Source organism: Dama dama, chromosome 15 (genome assembly GCF_033118175.1).
Source record: "Dama dama isolate Ldn47 chromosome 15, ASM3311817v1, whole genome shotgun sequence".
Classification (NCBI taxonomy): Eukaryota; Metazoa; Chordata; class Mammalia; order Artiodactyla; family Cervidae; genus Dama; species Dama dama.
In genome coordinates this window covers 77,536,512-77,554,398 of record NC_083695.1, presented here as the reverse complement: position 1 = coordinate 77,554,398, position 17,887 = coordinate 77,536,512, and positions in this window count along the sequence as shown.

Genomic DNA, 17,887 nt, shown 5'->3' with positions numbered 1-17,887 from the left:
ACACTTAGGTTGCTTCCACACCTTGGCTATTATAAATGGTGCTGCTAGGACTATTGGGGTGCTTGCATCTTTTCAAATTAGTGTTTTAGGGTTTTTTGGATAAATACCCAGGAGTGGAATTGCTGGGTCATATGACAGTTCTATTTTTAGTTTTTTGAGAAATCTCCATACTGTTTCCATAGGGCTTCACCAATTTACATTCTCACCACAGGGCATTTTCTTTTTTCTTTTCTTTTTTTTCTCCAGCACTTTTCAAACAAGCATATAAGGGTAGTCAGGTGGGAGAGGCAGGGTGGTGGCGGGTGGAGAGCTGTCATGAGGGAGATTATCAGCTCCTACAGAGAGCAAAGACCTCCTGCTCCTTCATGCTTTGCATACAGTGTAAAACCAAGTACATGGCCCAAGTGTGCATTGGCTTGGGTTTCCTGTACTCTGATTTCTTATGATATGAATAATTTTAATATTATTTCTAATAACCACTATTAAACACTTAGCTACCTAATATTTTGAAGCCTGAGATTAGGAAAAGATCTCTACCAAAGAAACTCATCAGTAGTAGTTTAGTGATCACCTTCATTTACTATGCATCTGCTATGAACCAGGTCCATTCTATGCGTTCTATGTATACTGTTTCTAATATTACAATAATACCTCAAGGTAAGCCCTAACTCTGTGAGAAATGGGAAAATTAAGACAAAGAGAGATACAGTGATTTACCTAAGGTCTAATTACTCCAGATTGTGAAGTTAGGATTTAAACCTGAGATCTAACTCCGTATTCCCATTCTCTTCATTATCTAGTGTTTTCTGGTAAACTTTAAGATGTTTCCTGCAGACTGAGTTTCTGAGCTCTACTTAAGTGTTTTTATTGGGGGAGAGCAGTGTCATGGGTAGGAACAGGATGTTGTAGTTAGGTACACTGGGCTTAAATCCTGCCTCAAGGATGACTAGCTGTGAGCCCTTGTTCAGGGCACTCATCCTCTTCATGGCTGAGTTTCCTCATCTGCGAAAAGGCAACTTAGCTCAGTGACATCCCAGCTATTGCAGTCCTGTGTGCTATGCATGTTAAGGCAATGAGCTCATTAATCCCTAAGAACAGCCCGACAAGAAAGTCATAATCAACTTGGCAGGGAGTCTTTTGAGGTGAAGGGTTGGAAAGAGTTTTGAAACCACCACAACTTGGAAGATCCCTCCGAATATTTTTTTTTAATTCAAAAGTAGTTCGTAGGTTGTTTGTAAACTGTTTTATGGTTTATAGAATGTTTATGATGAGCACAAGTTCAGAGACATTGGGTTTACCAGTTGTCCTAGCAACCTGAGACATATTTGTCAGGGCATGACAGGCAGAAGGGAGCCCTGTGATTTTAGTAGCTCATTTAAAATCCTTCCTTCAACAGGTCCTTAATACCAGTAGGTCAAAGTTCAATGCCTGAACTTGCCCTACAGGAATCCTATCAAGCTAGCCTCAGGCCAAATTACCAGTCATCTTCTCAAACACTAACCTCCCATTCCTGCATACTGCAAGCTTCTACTTATACCCAATTCTAATGTCCCCTGTAGAGGGGACATTAGAGCCTTCACTGCCTAGTAGAGCCTTCACTGATTTCTGTGAAAGGAGGTCATTGTTACTCCATCCTTGTTACCAAGGTCCTTATGAACACCTCTCTACTGCAGTGCTTCTCAACATTGTGTGCTAATTAAAGGCTTATGTGTCTGTCTCCTCTCTCAGTCAGGGATAGTGAGCTGCTTAAGGGTTGGGGTCACATTCTAGTCATTTTCCAAACTGTACGTGTCAAGTACTGAGTAAATAAATCAGTAAATAACTTTCAATGTTAGTGAAAAAAATCACTCCAGCAAACCAAAATTTTGTTTGATCTTAATAAACAGTAGCTCCTTCAACCTCATCATCCTCAAGATCATGAAGATTCCACCAATAGAGCCTGTATATCTGAGAAAACTTAAGACCCTTGATGGAAGATTTTCTTGCATTATTCTCCTAAATAATCAGTGTCAATCAAAAGTCTTTCTTAGAGGTCTCAAATATAACTATCTTCCTCATACAGTCAATCTGCTATGAGATGGCAAAAACACAAGGACATTCAAGGGTTGATTTATTGCTCTTGCAGGAACATGGACACCTGTGTTCACAGGGCCAGCACATGGTGGGCACCCTGGTAAATATTTGCAGCATGATGAATATTTACAGTGTAAGGCAGCTCTCCCATACTGCCAGCTTGGAAGTCAACTGTCCACACACCTCTGGTCCAACCACTTCAGTTATGAAGGAGCAAGTGGCATTGCAAGGAAAAAAAGCAATGTCAGAAGACTCAGGTTTAAGTCCTAACCCTGCTACTTAGCAGCTGGGTGACTTCAGGCAGATCACTTGCCTCTCTGGGAAAGTGTCCTCATCTGTAAAGTGGGGTTAAATTCCTTTGTCTTGTGGGGATGCCACAAAATCAGTACATCAGAAGGTATCTAGCATAGGCCTGGCGGGGTGGTCCGTGAACATCTGTAGGGTATGAACTTGGTTCTGTGGCTTTGCTCAACTTCTTTCATGATGCTCACCTTCAGGACCAAGAATTGTATTCATATCCATGTGTTGCTGTTTAGTCTCTGAGTCATGTCCAACTCTTTCACAACCCCATGGGCTGTAGCCTGCCAGGTTCTCTGTCTGTGGGATTTCCAAGGCAAGAATACTGGAGTGGGTTGCCATTTCCTTCTCAGGAGATCTTCCCAACCCAAAGATCAAACCTGCATCTCTTGCCTTGGCAGGTGGGTTCTTTACCAATGAACCACCTGGGAAGCCCCCATAACCATACATAAGCATCCAAAACAAGAGGATGAAGGAAGAGTCAAGAACAGAAAGGAAAGACTGATTCCTTGTAAGAAAGATGCTTTAGCCAATTGGACTAGAGGTGGAACTAAGAGAAAATGCCAGGGAAAACCATCACATACACACATACCTCAGGCACTGAGTATGACACTGGGGATAAATTCAGAGAGATATCCAGTTTATTTTGGCTCTATAAAATTTGACAAAGTACTCCCCTTATGGGAACCACTTACCATGTGTGCCCAATTGTATACCATTCACATTATTAAATAAAATGTTGGCTTCTGTTGGTTATAGGTCAGTATGCATGCTGCATCTCATATATTGCCTATTTGTTGCAGTCAAACAGTTACTATTTTTTAAAATGAAAGAGGCATGTGCTGGCTCTGGCTTTTGTTCATATTTGTGATCAAAGAAAGGGCAACTTAAAAAATATTTGGATGTACCCATTCCTATGACAATTAATCGACAAAAAATGTAAAATAACAAATGTTGGTGAGGATATGGAGAAGCTGGAATCCTTGTGCATTGCTAGTGGGACTTTAGACTGGCACAGCCACTATGGAAAACATCATAACAGTTCCTCCAAAAGTTAAACATAAAAATAGTATATAGGGACTTCCCTGGTGGTCCAGTGGCTAAGACTCCACACTTCCAATGCAGTGGGCCTGGGTCCAATGCCTGGTCAGGGAACCAGATCCCACATGGTCAAACTAAGGCCTGGCACAGCCAAATAAATAAATAAATATGTTTTTAAAAATACTATATAATCCAGCTATTCCACTTCTGGATATACATCCTAAGGATTAAAGGCAGAAAGTAAAACAGATACTTATACACCAGTGTTCATAGTAGCATCATTCATAGTAGCCAAAATGTGGATACAACAACCCAAATGTCCAACAAAAGATGAACTGATAAACAATATGTAGTATATACATAAAGTGGAATATTACTCAGCCTTAAAAAGGAAGGAAATTCTGATACAATGCTACAACATGGATGAATCTTGAAGACATCATGCTAAGTGAAATAAGCCAGACATAAAAGGACAATTATTGTAAGATTCTACTTGTACGAGGCAAGTAGAACAGCCAAATTCATACAGACAGAAAGTAGAATGGTGGCTACAAGGGGTAAGGAGAAAGAGGCAGTGGAGGATTATTGTGAATGGGTACAGAATTTCTGTTTGGGGTGATGCAAAACTCTGGAGCTAGACAATGATGACGACCACACAACCTTGTGAACGTACTTGACATCACTGAATTCTACCAAACATGGTTAAAACAGTAAATTGTATGCTTTGTCTATTTTACCACAATTTTTTAAAATTTAAAATACAGATGGAATACATTTCTATGACGCAGTGATTGGGATGGCTCTCCATTTCTCCTTATTTCAATATAATAGCTGGCAAACTAGCAATGAGCGAAACGTCCCAGTGTCAACGCATTTCTGGAGACCTGCATTTGGCGGGATCCTAAAGGGACACTCTTCTCAATTCCTCCTCATGAATGCCCCAAATCCTGCCAACAGAGTTGGCAAAAGGTCGAAGGAGGCCATTCCTTCTGGAGCCTGGGACTCCCTGACAGGTCCTTAATGGAAAACAACCCCACCATCATCCTGTTCTGAGCTTCTATATCCAGTCACCAAATGACCAGCCGGGGCTCCTCAGAATCCATTTACGTAGCCAGAACTAATTCAACAGACTGGTGATAGACCTAATAGCTTAACAGGCTACCTCTCCCAGAAATCATAATTGCAATCTCATTGGGTTTTCTGGAGACAACAGTTTAAATCAAAATGGCAAATACAAATCTGCTCTCTTAACAAATATTTGTTGCTATGGGACACACAGCAACATAGCAAGAGAATACTTTTCCTTTCAAGGATGTTTGGGTCACATGCTGCAGGTAGCTGCAGATCAGGCCTAAGTTCATCGACCGCAAAGGAAAGAACAGAACGCGGAACATGGCAGGGAACCAAGGGCACCTCTGTTTCATGTCAGTCTCAGCCTATAGATCAAACCAGTCAGTCCTAAAAGAAACTGACCCACAATATTCACTGGAAGGACTGATGCTGAAGCTGAAGCCACATGATTTTGGCCACATGATTTGAAGAGCCGACTCATTGGAAAAGACTCTGATGCTGGGAAAGACTGAGGGCAGGAGGCAAGGGGGACAACAGATGATGAGATGATTGGATGGCATCACCAACTCAATGGAAATGAGTTTGAGCAAACTCCAGGAGATAGTGAAGGACAGAGAAGCCTGGTGTGCTGCAGTCCATGGGGTCACAAAGAGTCAGACAGGACTGAGCAACTAAACAACAGCCTATAAGGTAGTGAGGCTAGAAATGCCAGGAGGCACTCACCTGGACCCAGGTTCTCTTCAGAACCTATGATGTGACTGGACCACCCCTTGTGGTGCAAACTGTGACTGCAAGAGACCCTCAGCAATAACTGTCAGGAAAATTTGAAAGACAATGTTTGTTACTCACTAGTCCTAGAAGGTTCACAGCACACCTGAGGCCACACGGCAAGGTTTCCTGGGCAGGGGTGGGCGAGAAAGAGCCTGGGGTTTTGCTTTTATTAGGGCTGAGGGTGAGGCCTAGGGTTTCATAGGTTTACTCTTTATCGGTGAATTCAAAACATAAGAGTGGGAATTAAAGCTCAAAGAGAAAAGAAAACAAGAACTGCACCACCAGGCAGTCATCAAAACCAACTGAAGATCTCTGAAACAAAGAAACTCGCCTGGGGTGGGGGAAGGCGGCCTGGGTCTATATCCAGTCGTGTGGCTGGCAGTGTGTTTACTCAACATGTTTACTTGAGGTCTTTCAAGTGGATGCCTGAACAATCCAAGCTTAAATCAGGCACTCACCTTACAAAACGAAAAACCAACTGTGAAGGCTTAGTGCTACACTCTCTAAGCCTCTAAGCACAGGTTCCCCAGCCTGTAACGGAGACTCTTGGGCGGCGTTCTCTCTGGGGCCTTTTCAGATCTAAATTGCACTGATTACATTCTGCTATGATATTCAACAGCTCAGCTCCAGCCACACAAGCCTCTCAAGTTTCTCACCTGAGCCACATTTCAAACAGAGGCCTTGGTGAGTAAATAACACTGCCTTCCCACCCAGCTAATCCCATAGGTTTCCTGAACATGGGCAAGGCCAGTGTTGTGGTTATTGGATCACCGCCCCGCCCACCCCCCCACCACCCCCACCAGGTTCCAGCCAAATTCCATTAACTCAAAGCTGGTCTTTTAAAACAGACTGAAACTCATTCCTAGATGAGCCGGGGCAGAGCCCTAGAGGAACCTTGTTTTTACTGGCCAAAAGCAGAAACGATGAGTGCCCCAAAATGGCTTTGGCCCAAGAGGGTAAGGGGTCGATCCTTGAAGAAGGCAGAAAAGAACTGGGAGGGGGGGTGGATGGTTCTCTGAAGAGAAGGTGCCATGGCAAGGTGTTCCTCCTCTCCCAGCCCTCCCGGGGAGCTCAGGCCACAGCCCTCTCTGACAAGCAATCAGGCAGCAGCATGGAAGGAAGGACTGAAGGAGAGCCTTGGGCCCAGGGCAAGGTGCCCAGCACCCACTCCACTGACTGAATAAGCCCGCCCAAGAACATCAGAGAAGCTGCCAGCCCTCAAGCACTTAGAGCAGGTCCAGCCTGTGCTATAGGCTGAGCAGACATTATCTCATTTAATTTTCAAGCTGAAACTGAAACTCTTATTTCTTCTTTGTGATAGGACTGAGATACGAAGATATAGGTGACCATGCAAGAAAGCAAATGTGTAGCTCCTTTCAGCTACCCTGAAAAGTGACATTTTTTAAAGACTCAATTCATGCCATGCATTTCACTCACTTTCGACGAAGCCGTCCTCATTTTCCTTATTAGAGGTGGGGACCTCTGCATAATCCCCAAACCTAGGATGGCACTTTCCCCTGCCTCTGTCCTTAGAACAGATGGGAACACAACTGAGGCCTCTCCAGACTGGACTTGGATGCGAGGCTCCTGTGTCTTGTCCATCCTGGATACCAAGTGAGCTGAGTGAGCCCACAAGGCCACGTGGATGACGCAAGAGCAAACAATGTTTTGCAAGAGGTTCCTTCCCAGGGATGCTGACATTGAAAGGACCACCAGATACCCTATCTCCATCCTCCAGGCCTGGGGGAGAGCAGGGCTGATGCTTGCCTATTGTCTGTGACTAACACTGGGGCCAGACCTTGCAGTGTATAAGCCCCGTGTATTTCCTTGCTCTTATGGAGTCAGTTGCCTTGAAAATACCCAACAGCTGTGCATTCCACAGTTGATTGTACATTAATCATGCATCACAGGGGAAAGTGCCATCATTGCTTCCAAATCTGCTAACACACAGACTGGCACCCAGCTTCTGAGCTGCTAGGGAGTAAAGACAGGCCTCCCAGCTCCAGCTGGCCCCTTTCTGTACGCTGTAAAGCCTCAGACATCTGGTTAGAAAGATTGGCAAGGATGCAGTCCCTTGGCTGTGATGTGTGTCATAAGGGCTGGGCGCCTCTGACAAAACCCGGCTCACCCTCCCCAGACATGAGATGGTCCAGGGCACCCACCTCATCCCTTTCCTTTCTCCCTCTATTGTCTTTCAGTCTGCCTCTCTCATGGTCAGTCTCTTGTCTATGACTCTCTCCTTCCAACAGTTCAGGGCAGGATATGTTAAAAAGAATTGGACTCACAATATTCATTTAAGAACAACACAGCGGTTTCTGACTGAAGAAGGCCTACCATGTGCTTGGCCCTGCTCTGGGCCTCAGAAACACCCTGTAAGCTGTGCTTCTCTACCAAGGAAGAAACAAAACCAACTGGGAAGGAAAGGACCTTCCCAAGTCATGGAGCTGGGAAGTGGCAGAGCTGGGATTCAAACCTGATCTGGTTGACTCCCTCATCACACTTTCTTTTCATTCCCACAATTCCATCAGGTCCTCCAGCCATTACTGTTACCTGGTCAGGATCCTGAAGCCCGGAAATAAAAATGACTCACCAGAGAAGCCAGGCCAGAAGGGGCAGAGGTGGGGCCAGGAGGGGTGGAGGCGGGGCCAGAAGGGGCAGAGGCGGGGCCAGGAGGGGTGGAGGCTGGGCCAGAAGGGACAGAGGCGGGTCCAGGAGGGGTGGAGGCGGGGCCAGAAGGGGCAGAGGCAGGGCCAGGAGGGGCGGCCTGGAGGCGGGGCCAGAAGGGGCAGAGGTGGGGCCAGGAGGGGTGGAGGCGGGGCCAGAAGGGGCAGAGGCGGGGCCAGGAGGGGTGGAGGCGGGGCCAGAAGGGGCAGAGGCGGGGCCAGGAGGGGTGGAGGCTGGGCCAGAAGGGACAGAGGCGGGGCCAGGAGGGGTGGAGGCTGGGCCAGAAGGGACAGAGGCGGGTCCAGGAGGGGTGGAGGCGGGGCCAGAAGGGGCAGAGGCAGGGCCAGGAGGGGCGGCCTGGAGGCGGGGCCAGAAGGGGCAGAGGTGGGGCCAGGAGGGGTGGAGGCGGGGCCAGAAGGGGCAGAGGCGGGGCCAGGAGGGGTGGAGGCGGGGCCAGAAGGGGCAGAGGCGGGGCCAGGAGGGGTGGAGGCTGGGCCAGAAGGGACAGAGGCGGGTCCAGGAGGGGTGGAGGCGGGGCCAGAAGGGGCAGAGGCGGGGCCAGGAGGGGTGGAGGCGGGGCCAGAAGGGACAGAGGCGGGGCCAGGAGGGGTGGAGGCGGGGCCAGAAGGGGCAGAGGCGGGGCCAGAAGGGGCAGAGGCGGGGCCAGGAGGGGCGGCCTGGAGGCGGGGCCAGAAGGGGCAGAGGTGGGGCCAGGAGGGGTGGAGGCAGGGCCAGAAGGGACAGAGGCGGGGCCAGGAGGGGTGGAGGCGGGGCCAGAAGGGGCAGAGGCGGGGCCAGGAGGGGTGGAGGCGGGGCCAGAAGGGACAGAGGCGGGGCCAGGAGGGGTGGAGGCGGGGCCAGAAGGGACAGAGGCGGGGCCAGGAGGGGTGGAGGCTGGGCCAGAAGGGACAGAGGCGGGTCCAGGAGGGGTGGAGGCGGGGCCAGAAGGGGCAGAGGCGGGGCCAGGAGGGGTGGAGGCGGGGCCAGAAGGGGCAGAGGCGGGGCCAGGAGGGGTGGAGGCGGGGCCAGAAGGGGCAGAGGCGGGGCCAGGAGGGGTGGAGGCTGGGCCAGAAGGGACAGAGGCAGGGCCAGGAGGGGTGGAGGCTGGGCCAGAAGGGACAGAGGCGGGGCCAGGAGGGGTGGAGGCGGGGCCAGAAGGGGCAGAGGCGGGGCCAGGAGGGGTGGAGGCGGGGCCAGGAGGGGCGGGGCCAGGAGGGGCGGGGCGGGAAGGAGGTCGGTCAGAGCGGGAGGAGCCTGTGAGGAAGCTTATTGCAGAAGGAAACTGTTTGTTGTGAAACGTTTAATTGTTGCACTTGGGGGTAATTTATTATCAGGGAAATTAAGTGATGCCATTAGCCTCCTGTCGCTTTCCAAAATAAATCTGTCAGAGTGGGGTGAGGGGGAGAAAGGGAGGTGAGAGCCGCTCTGCTTTAATTTGTTTTTCTGCTGATTGCCAAATGGAGGTTCGGGCTCCATTTATCTATGGGAAGGGAGTTGGCCACGGTCCTGGGTGCGCCTCTCTGCTACATTCAGCCCCTCTACAGCCACATTTCCATATCAGAACAAAAACGAGCCCAGCTCGGGAAAATGGGGCAAGTGCCCAGTCAACGCGGAAAGAGACCGGAGGCCTGGGAGCTGGAGCCAACTCTGCCACCAACTGGCTCTGGGGCCTCCGGCAACTCACTCCCCAACTCACAGATGAGTCTCAGATGGCTCTGCCCTCCCCACCAATGTCCCCTAAGTCTGATCCAAACTCTCAATAAAGCGTGTGCCTAGGTCCAACATTTGCCTCATAAGAGTTCAGTCAACAGCGGTCTTCTTCCCTCCCCATTGGCATGGACACTGCTACCTGGGTCTAACAGAGGTGGTCCTGAGGGAGCCATGGTGACCAGAACTGGGACCCAGGTCTGAGTCCTCAGCCAGTGCTCAAAGCCCCCGCCCGGCCCTGTCATCTCCTCCCGTGTGGGCCCAGGGACCACTCCACAGGCTCCTTAATCACCCACACCCCCACAAAGTGAAGTCCTGTCCCTGTCTATTACTTCCTCGTTTGCATCTGAACTAGTCCAGAGCCTATCCAAAGGCAAAAGCACTTTTTTGTATTCTCAGTCCTTAACACTCAGCAGGTACCCAATATATATTTTTTGCATTAATTGATCGCTCTGTAACATGAAATTTCTCACTTAGCTGAGCAGATAACCAGGTCATAACGAAAAGAGAGAGAGCTCTGCCTTTTTCACAGAAACTCTAAATATCTGGAGAAGAGCTGATGATCTCATAATTTCAGTAAAGAGACGCCAAATTATACTCCTCTACCCAAGAGCTCCAATTTCCTCAGCAACTCCATGGAGGCTCCAAAGAGATGAATGCCACCAACTGACAAGGGCGCCAGAGGCCACGGGCCACAGAAATCAGCCTTCAACAGATGCCCAGTCCTGGCCGTGGACCCAGGGAGCGGCAATCTCTCTCCTGGCATGGTTTCCTGGTCACTTCCTCATCTATAATGTGATAACAGAGCAGTTCCTGCAGGCAGAGCCCAAGCCCAGGCACCATGTGAGATCTTCTGGAGGATTCAGTCCCAGGGAATCAGGACACAATCAGGGACCAAGCTCAAAGCCAAGGGATCCCAACTCTGTCACATACAGAGATTCAAGACATGTGCCTGCCATCATCACGGAATTATCTTGGGTCCCCAGTCACGGTCTATGTGCTGGGAGTGAGACTTCCCCACCATGGACAATGTGTCTGACAATGTCTGCCCTAGTCCACCACCAGTCTCTAGTCAGTAATTCACAGCTAGAAGAAACATACACCCTAGACACCGTCTGGGTGGTTTTGTAAATCAATAAATAGCTTTGTTTACCATCAACCACTCAAACTATTTGAAGATGTGCCTGCCAGGGGAGCCAGTGAATACCAGCTGGGATTCAGATGCCTGACCCAAGCTCTGCACATCCTGATTCCCATAGTCCTAACATGGGGGTGAAGGGTAGAGCCACCCCCATCTCTTGAATGATGGCTCCCTTATCTATATCTGCCATTAGCTAGAGGATATCAAGCAAGTCCCCCAAACTGATGTGATCAATTTGTCTCAAATTCTAAAGTGCACTCAAGTCACCTGGTAAGCTATTGTTAAAACACAGTTTTTGATATAGTGGGACTGGAGAGGGACCTGAAATTCTGCGTTTCTAACAAGCTCTACTACTTGTTAAAAATGCAGATGCTACCGGTCTACAGACCACACTTTGAGTACCAATGCCCTAAACTCTCTGAGCCCCAGTTTTGTCTATAGAATGGGGCTCACACTAGCTACCTCACAAGGTTGTTGGAGATTAAACACTACGATATATGTGAAGGACTCAGCAAAATGTCTGGCACATAATGGGGTATGTAGTAAATCTGAGTTTAACCTTCCCTGCATGCCATACCTTTCCCTCTGACCTCTGAGTCAGTGATTCTGGACCTTGTTTGGCTAATAGACCCCTCTGAGAACCTGATGAAAACTAAAAGCTCTTCAGCAGTTAGGAGAGGCAAGGCTGTGCCGTGCTAACAAAATCTCTGTGGTTTAACACGAACAAAGTATACTTCCTGCTCCTGCTATGTGTCCAGTGTGGGTCAGCAGGGCTTTTCTTGTTGTAGTCATTCAGAGACTCAGCCTGATGGAGAGGCCATCTCAATGTACAAATCCATGACCATCCTGGTGAAGGAAAGGCACGGGCTAACTCACACCTAGTGCTTCCAGTACCTGCCCAGAAGTGACCTATAGCATCTCCATTCACATTCCAAAGGCCAAAACAAGTCCCAAGGCAATGCCTCCCCTTCAAAGGGGCCAAGGAAGTATTTGGTGAAGAACCCTAAGGATTACCATTGACCTACTTCCCAGGGAAAAGAAAGCAATATAAGCTTGCCCATAATTCCAAGAGGGCCACAGGTCAGCCCACCCCACCCCCCACCAAGGCAGGTCCACCCTTTACACTTTCTTATCAGGTCAAAGCAGATTGGAAAGAAGTCGTGCTCATTCATCAATTCCATAAATGTCAAACTGAGTATCTACCAGGTCAGGCATATTCTGGGAGGTCCATGCCCTCACAGATCTTACAAAGGGGGTAAACAGATAATAAATGAGGAAGTTGCAGAGGGTAGGAAGTACTGTGAAGGTCATGAACAACAATGTGATGTCACAGAGTAACCGGGAGGTAGAGAGAGACCTCCTTTAGATGGAGTGCTCAGGGAAGGCCACTTTGAGAGGAGATGCCTGAAATCAGAAGTGAAGGATCAGAAGGAGCCAAGCTAAAAGAAGAGCATTCCAGGCAGAGGGAACAGCAAGCGCGTGGCACTAAGAGATCCGTGTGCTGGATGGATAGACAGAAGGCCAGCATGCCAAGGGCTAAGTGAGTCAAGTGGGCAGTGGCAGGAGCTGTGGTGGAAGGTGGAGTCAGAGGGGTCAGCAGGGGATCAACTGCGCAGACTCTGGTTGTGTGTTTATGCCACCTGACCCAGCTCCTGGGTGTCCTTCCCCACTGCCAAGGGAGTCAGAGATATCCTGAAGACCATGGAACCAACTGGAATCTTAGGACAGCACAGCCTGATGCTGAAGTCAAGACTCTGAGAGCAGATGACACTAGTGATAAACCCAACAGTCTCGAGAACAAGATCCTCCACAAACACCCATTTTCCCGATCTCATCTCTCCCTGCTACAACAGGCACTTGAGTGCTTTCTTCTATAACTCAACATATCTCTCTTTTCTCTTGTAGGAAGACCCATGGTACTCTCCTCTCCTCACCAGAGCTGCACCAGACTGGCCTCTGTGTCTCCAAAACAAGTTCCCTGCTTTCCTACAACCACAGTTATGATGTTCCTCCTTAAAATTCTGTTCCCTATCTCCCTCGCTGAACATGGACCATGCTTCCCACAGAAAACAGCTTAAATCCCACCTCCTTTCTGACACCTCTATGGATCACTACACATACACACAGCTGGAGCCAGCAGACCTCTTCTTGAATTTTTACATCCTCTCCAGCACCATTGACTTGGCTAATGGCATTGGTTACTGTTTCCACACACACTTCTCACCTCTTTAAGAAAACTGTAAGCTCCAGGAGGGCAGGACTGATAACGACAAGCAAGTCCGCCTTGGTACCTTGGTACCAGAGTGGTACTCAGAAAATGCTTTGACTTGGTAAGACAAAGGCAGAAAATTGGGAAACATGTCAACATTTGCCATCTGTGCCCAGACCCCCTGGATGACAGGATTGGGCTCATCTCTGCACCCCTACCCCCCTCACCCAGGGCCTGGAGTTGGCCAGCACTCAATAAATGCTTGTGAAATAAACTTCTGGAGTCATCGTAGACTGCTGATTTTGGATAAGTGACTTAACATCTCTGAACCTGGCTTCCTTATCTCTAAATCATGAATAACAAGTTCCTTCCACGTGAGGCTGTTTTGAAGACTATATGAAACATGAAACGTTTTGGCAACTGTGAGTTCTCATATATTATGAGTGGTTGAATGGATTGCTTGTCATTTCCCAGTGGATACCACACCCAGTGGAGAAGGATGTGAACCAGAGTTGACTGAAGCACATCCTGCTGCCAGCCAGAACAGGCCAAACCAAAGCAAAGAACAACAGGATCTTGTTTCAGAGGAGAGTATCCATGCTTTGAAGGATGAGTGCCTTCTCACCTCGGGAGGCCAAATTCCATGAACTGCATCAACAAGCTTTCCTTGATGTCTGGTTTCCAGTTGGTCTGAGCCCACAGGAGATCAGAAGTTGAGGAGAGAGAGAAGCTGGGGGATTTATCTCCCCAGCAACTTCCCTGATGGTCTTATCTTGGCAGTGGCTGTGTCCCTCCACCCAAGGCCACAGCTGCTGGTTGGCAGCCCTCTCCTCTGTGTAGCTTGCTACATACAGCTTCCATCACACGCTCTCCCCAGAACCCTTCAGACACAGGTGTGGTGACAGTTTTCTGCTGATGCTAATCCTGGGGTCCTTCGTCACCCTGTTCAGGTGCTTGAACCCTGCCCATACATTTGTAAATAGGTCCACTCCTTGAATTCTCCTTAATAGCTAGCTTGATTGTGATATCTGCTTCCTGAAATTCAACAGACAGACCTGGAAATCTAAAGAGCCAGGTTCTCATCCTGGCAGTGTGACAGCTATGTGCTTTGGGGAAGCCCCCTCCCCTCTGGGCTTCAGTCTTTTCCTGAGTACAGTGCATGACTTGACTAAGCATCTCTAAGGCCCCTCTTATGCCACAACATTGTTCTCACACATCTCCCAGGATCCCTAGGACAGTACTGTACAGAGATGGTGATGGAAACTCCTTAGTCAAAGGCTGCTGGGGTTGAAAAAGGAGAGAGTGCCTGGGGAGCCCAAAGATTTGGAGGGAGGGTGTTGGGATCCTTAATTATTGGTTCAACTTAGGGACTAGATAGTGAAAGAATAAAATTACCTGATGAGTCCTTAGCTATCTGTATCAGCCAGATTTTACCAAGAAACAGAACCAATAGGGTATTGGGCGGGGGGGAGAGAGATTAAGCCAGAGAAATAGAGATTGCATGAAATTGGCTCGCTAACCATGGAGGTTGGCAAGTCCAAAATCTAAAGGCCAGGCCAGCAGTCTGGAGATCCAGGGAAGGGCTGAAGCTGCAGTTTGAGTCTGAAGGCAGTCTGCTGGCAGAAATCCCTCTTCTTCAGGCTTTTTCTATTAAGGAGGTCGTTGCTCTATTTTACTGAGGCCTTCCACTGAAAGGATGAGGCTCACCCATATTATTGAGGCCAATCTGCTTTACTCAAAGCCTATTGATTTAAATTATAACTTCATCCTATGAAAACCGTCAGAGAAACAGCTAGAATAATGTTTGCTCAAATATCTGGGTCCCACGGCCTAGCCACGTTGACACATAATATTAACCATCATATCTTCATTCTGACAAATCATGCCTCCTGAGAAAAGGACCTAGACAGGACAAAGATGAGCCTGAGGACAATGTCAACTGGAGTAGAAGGGATCTGTGACCACCACCTCCAGTGTGGTCTCAGGCAGCATCAGTAGAAGCCAAGGGATCAATGAGCTTTCAGACCAGACTGTCCCAATTTAAATGTGCATGGGAATTACCTGGGATCCCCGTTAGGGGCCTGAGACTCAGCATTTCTTACAAGGCCCCAGGGACTTCCCACGGCAGTTGGAGGGTCACACTTTGAGGAAAAGAGTGGAGGGGTTAAGAGCTCAGGCCCTGGGGTTAGACTTGTCAGGTCCAGTCCCAGCTCTATCCCCTTACTGACTACATTACTTGAGTAAGGGAGGTACTTACCCAGCCTGAGTCTCAGTATGCTTGTGTGCTAGGCTGCATCAGTCACGTCTGACTCTTTGCGACCCCATGGACTGTAGCCTGCCAGGCTCCTCTGTCCATGGGATTCTCCAGACAAGAATACTGGAGTGGGTTGCCATGCCCTTCTCCAGGGAATCTTCCTGACCCAAGGATCGGATCTGTGTCTCTTAGCCTTGTCCTGCAATTGGCAGGTGGGTTCTTTATCACTAGAACCACCTGGGAAGCCCAGACCTCAGTATCCTCATCTATAAAGTGGGGGGTAATATTATCAGCTTGGCCAAAAAGTTCATTTGGGTTATTCTGTAAGATGTTATGAAAAACCCAAACAAACTTTTTGGCCAACCCAATAGTATCAATTTTAAAAGGTCATTGCACCATGGACAGAGGAGCCTGGCAGGCTACAGTCCATAGGATCGCAAAGAGTCAGATAGGACTGAAGCAACTTAGCATGCACACACACACATAATTAAAGAGAAAATGAGCACGCAGTATAGCGGCACAGAGCTCAAACCCATTAAAAGCTCTTGGCTACCACCATCTATATGAGCACCAGATTTCTAAGGAGTCCATGTCAAGTAAGATATAAATATTAATAAATCTCATATGCATTGACCCACATGGTAAAGGCACCTAGCCATAAAACCACCAGAAGAACAGTCAATAAAATTGAGAATATTCTCCCTGGAGAAGAATAGATGTGGTACGGAGGCAGAGGGGGAGTGGAGGCAGAAAAAGAAATGATTAAGGGCTCCCTGAACACACTTGAGTGTCAGTGGAAATGAAATGAGAGTGAGCCTACAAGGCTCCAGGAGCTTAAACAAAGACCAAGACACGGAGCTTCCTGGGAAGTCAAGATGGGATCAGTAACAGAACTAGAGAGTAACTGAAACTGCTCAGAAGTGAAGCAGGCTGTGTGCATTGAGATCCATCCGCCCCCAGAGCTGGACTAGCGAATGTACCACTCCTCAGTCTCCCACTGAGAGCCTCGTGCCACAAATCCACGGGACAAGTCCTCAAACCTTCCAAGAGCTTCTAGAACTCGGAGCCACTGACGTCGGTGGCTCTCTCTGGGAAAGGTCTCTGACGCGCAATCATGGTGCTCCAGTCTGCTATTCAAGGGCCTCTCCTGGGGGACACTTGGCACATGGCAGGCTTAGTCATGACACATCAGACAATTCATTCAGATTTTTTCAATTCCATTATCGGTCCCTTTGGGAGCCAAACAGGAAAAAGAACCAGTCCAAGTGCTGGCCAGAGAAGCTGCCATGCTCAAAGAGCCCTCCCCAACCCATGAAACCACAAGCTGTACTCCTGAGCCTCCCAGACCAAGGGTGCCATGCTGACAGGATGCTCAGGTAGCTATGCTGCTTGGCTGGATGTTGGAACACCCTGTATACCAGTTGAGACAGTTCCCTCAGTACCCTCTGCCCCAGGACCCTACCTTAGGCTTCCCTGGAGGGTAGAATGTCTACCAACCAAAGGGTTAAAGGCAGGTACATCAGGGGTCTGGTCTGACCAACAGGCAATCACCAGATGTGGAATGGTTTGCCCATCATTCTATACCTTCTGGGTATACCCCTAGGACTCATGGGTCACGGTGCCGCTTGCCTCTTGCACAGGGGCTAAGAATTCTCTGCATGCTGAGCACAGCCTCCTGAGAGAGAAACCAATGCTTCCCCAAAGACAGGTGGCTCCATTCAGCCTTATATTTTCATTTCCTGCCCCCTACCACCCTCCCCATACAAGAGAAGACAGCCTAGAAGAGAAACAGGATGAAGATGACAGAACCAGGATGGGGTGGGGATACCTGGGCCCAGCTGCTGGTTTGGGTGTTGGACCATCTAGGGAGACTCTTTGCCCCAACACAGGAAGAAATAACACTCCATGTCCTCCTTCCCCTTGGAGATGGGCGCTCATAAGTTCTCCCTGTGGGGATAGTGAACCCCTAAGGGCCAAGGACAGATTTAGGGGTCAAGTAGATAGGCCTAACCTCAAGTCCTGACCCTGCTTCTCACTACCTGTGTACTTGTGAGGTTAAGTAAACCTCTTGGAATCTTGTTTTTCTCATCTGTAAAATGGGAATGGGGCTTCCCAGGTGGCATTAGGGGTAAAGAATCCACCTGCTGATGCAGGCGATGTGAGAGACACAGGTTTGAGCCCAGGGTGGAGAAGGTCTCCTGGAGTAGGAAATGGCAATCCACTTCAGTATTCTTGCCTGGAAAATTCCATGGACAGGGGAGTCCATGGGGCTGCAGAGAGTCCAACACGACTGACAAAAAGACTAAGCAAAATGGGAATAAGGATAATACCTGCCTCACAGGGATGCTATGAGGTTAAAAAGACATTAAAGCACATAAAACACTTAGCCTGATCCTTGACATTCTGTACTGAATAAATGTGGGAGTTACACCTCCCTGGAGATACCCTGGCCCCGAAGCCTGGAACAGAGCAGGCTCTGACTAAATGCCCATCAAACTGAATCAAGTTAGATTCTGTCAGGAATACTCAGCAGCTCCCAGGTCTGTCCTACAGTGGATTCCAGGGATAGAGGCAACTGTCTCCTAGTACCCCCTCTCCTAAGGCAGCAGGAACCTGCCTTAGGGATGTGGGGGCGTCCCCATCTCCCCCCTTCCCAGGG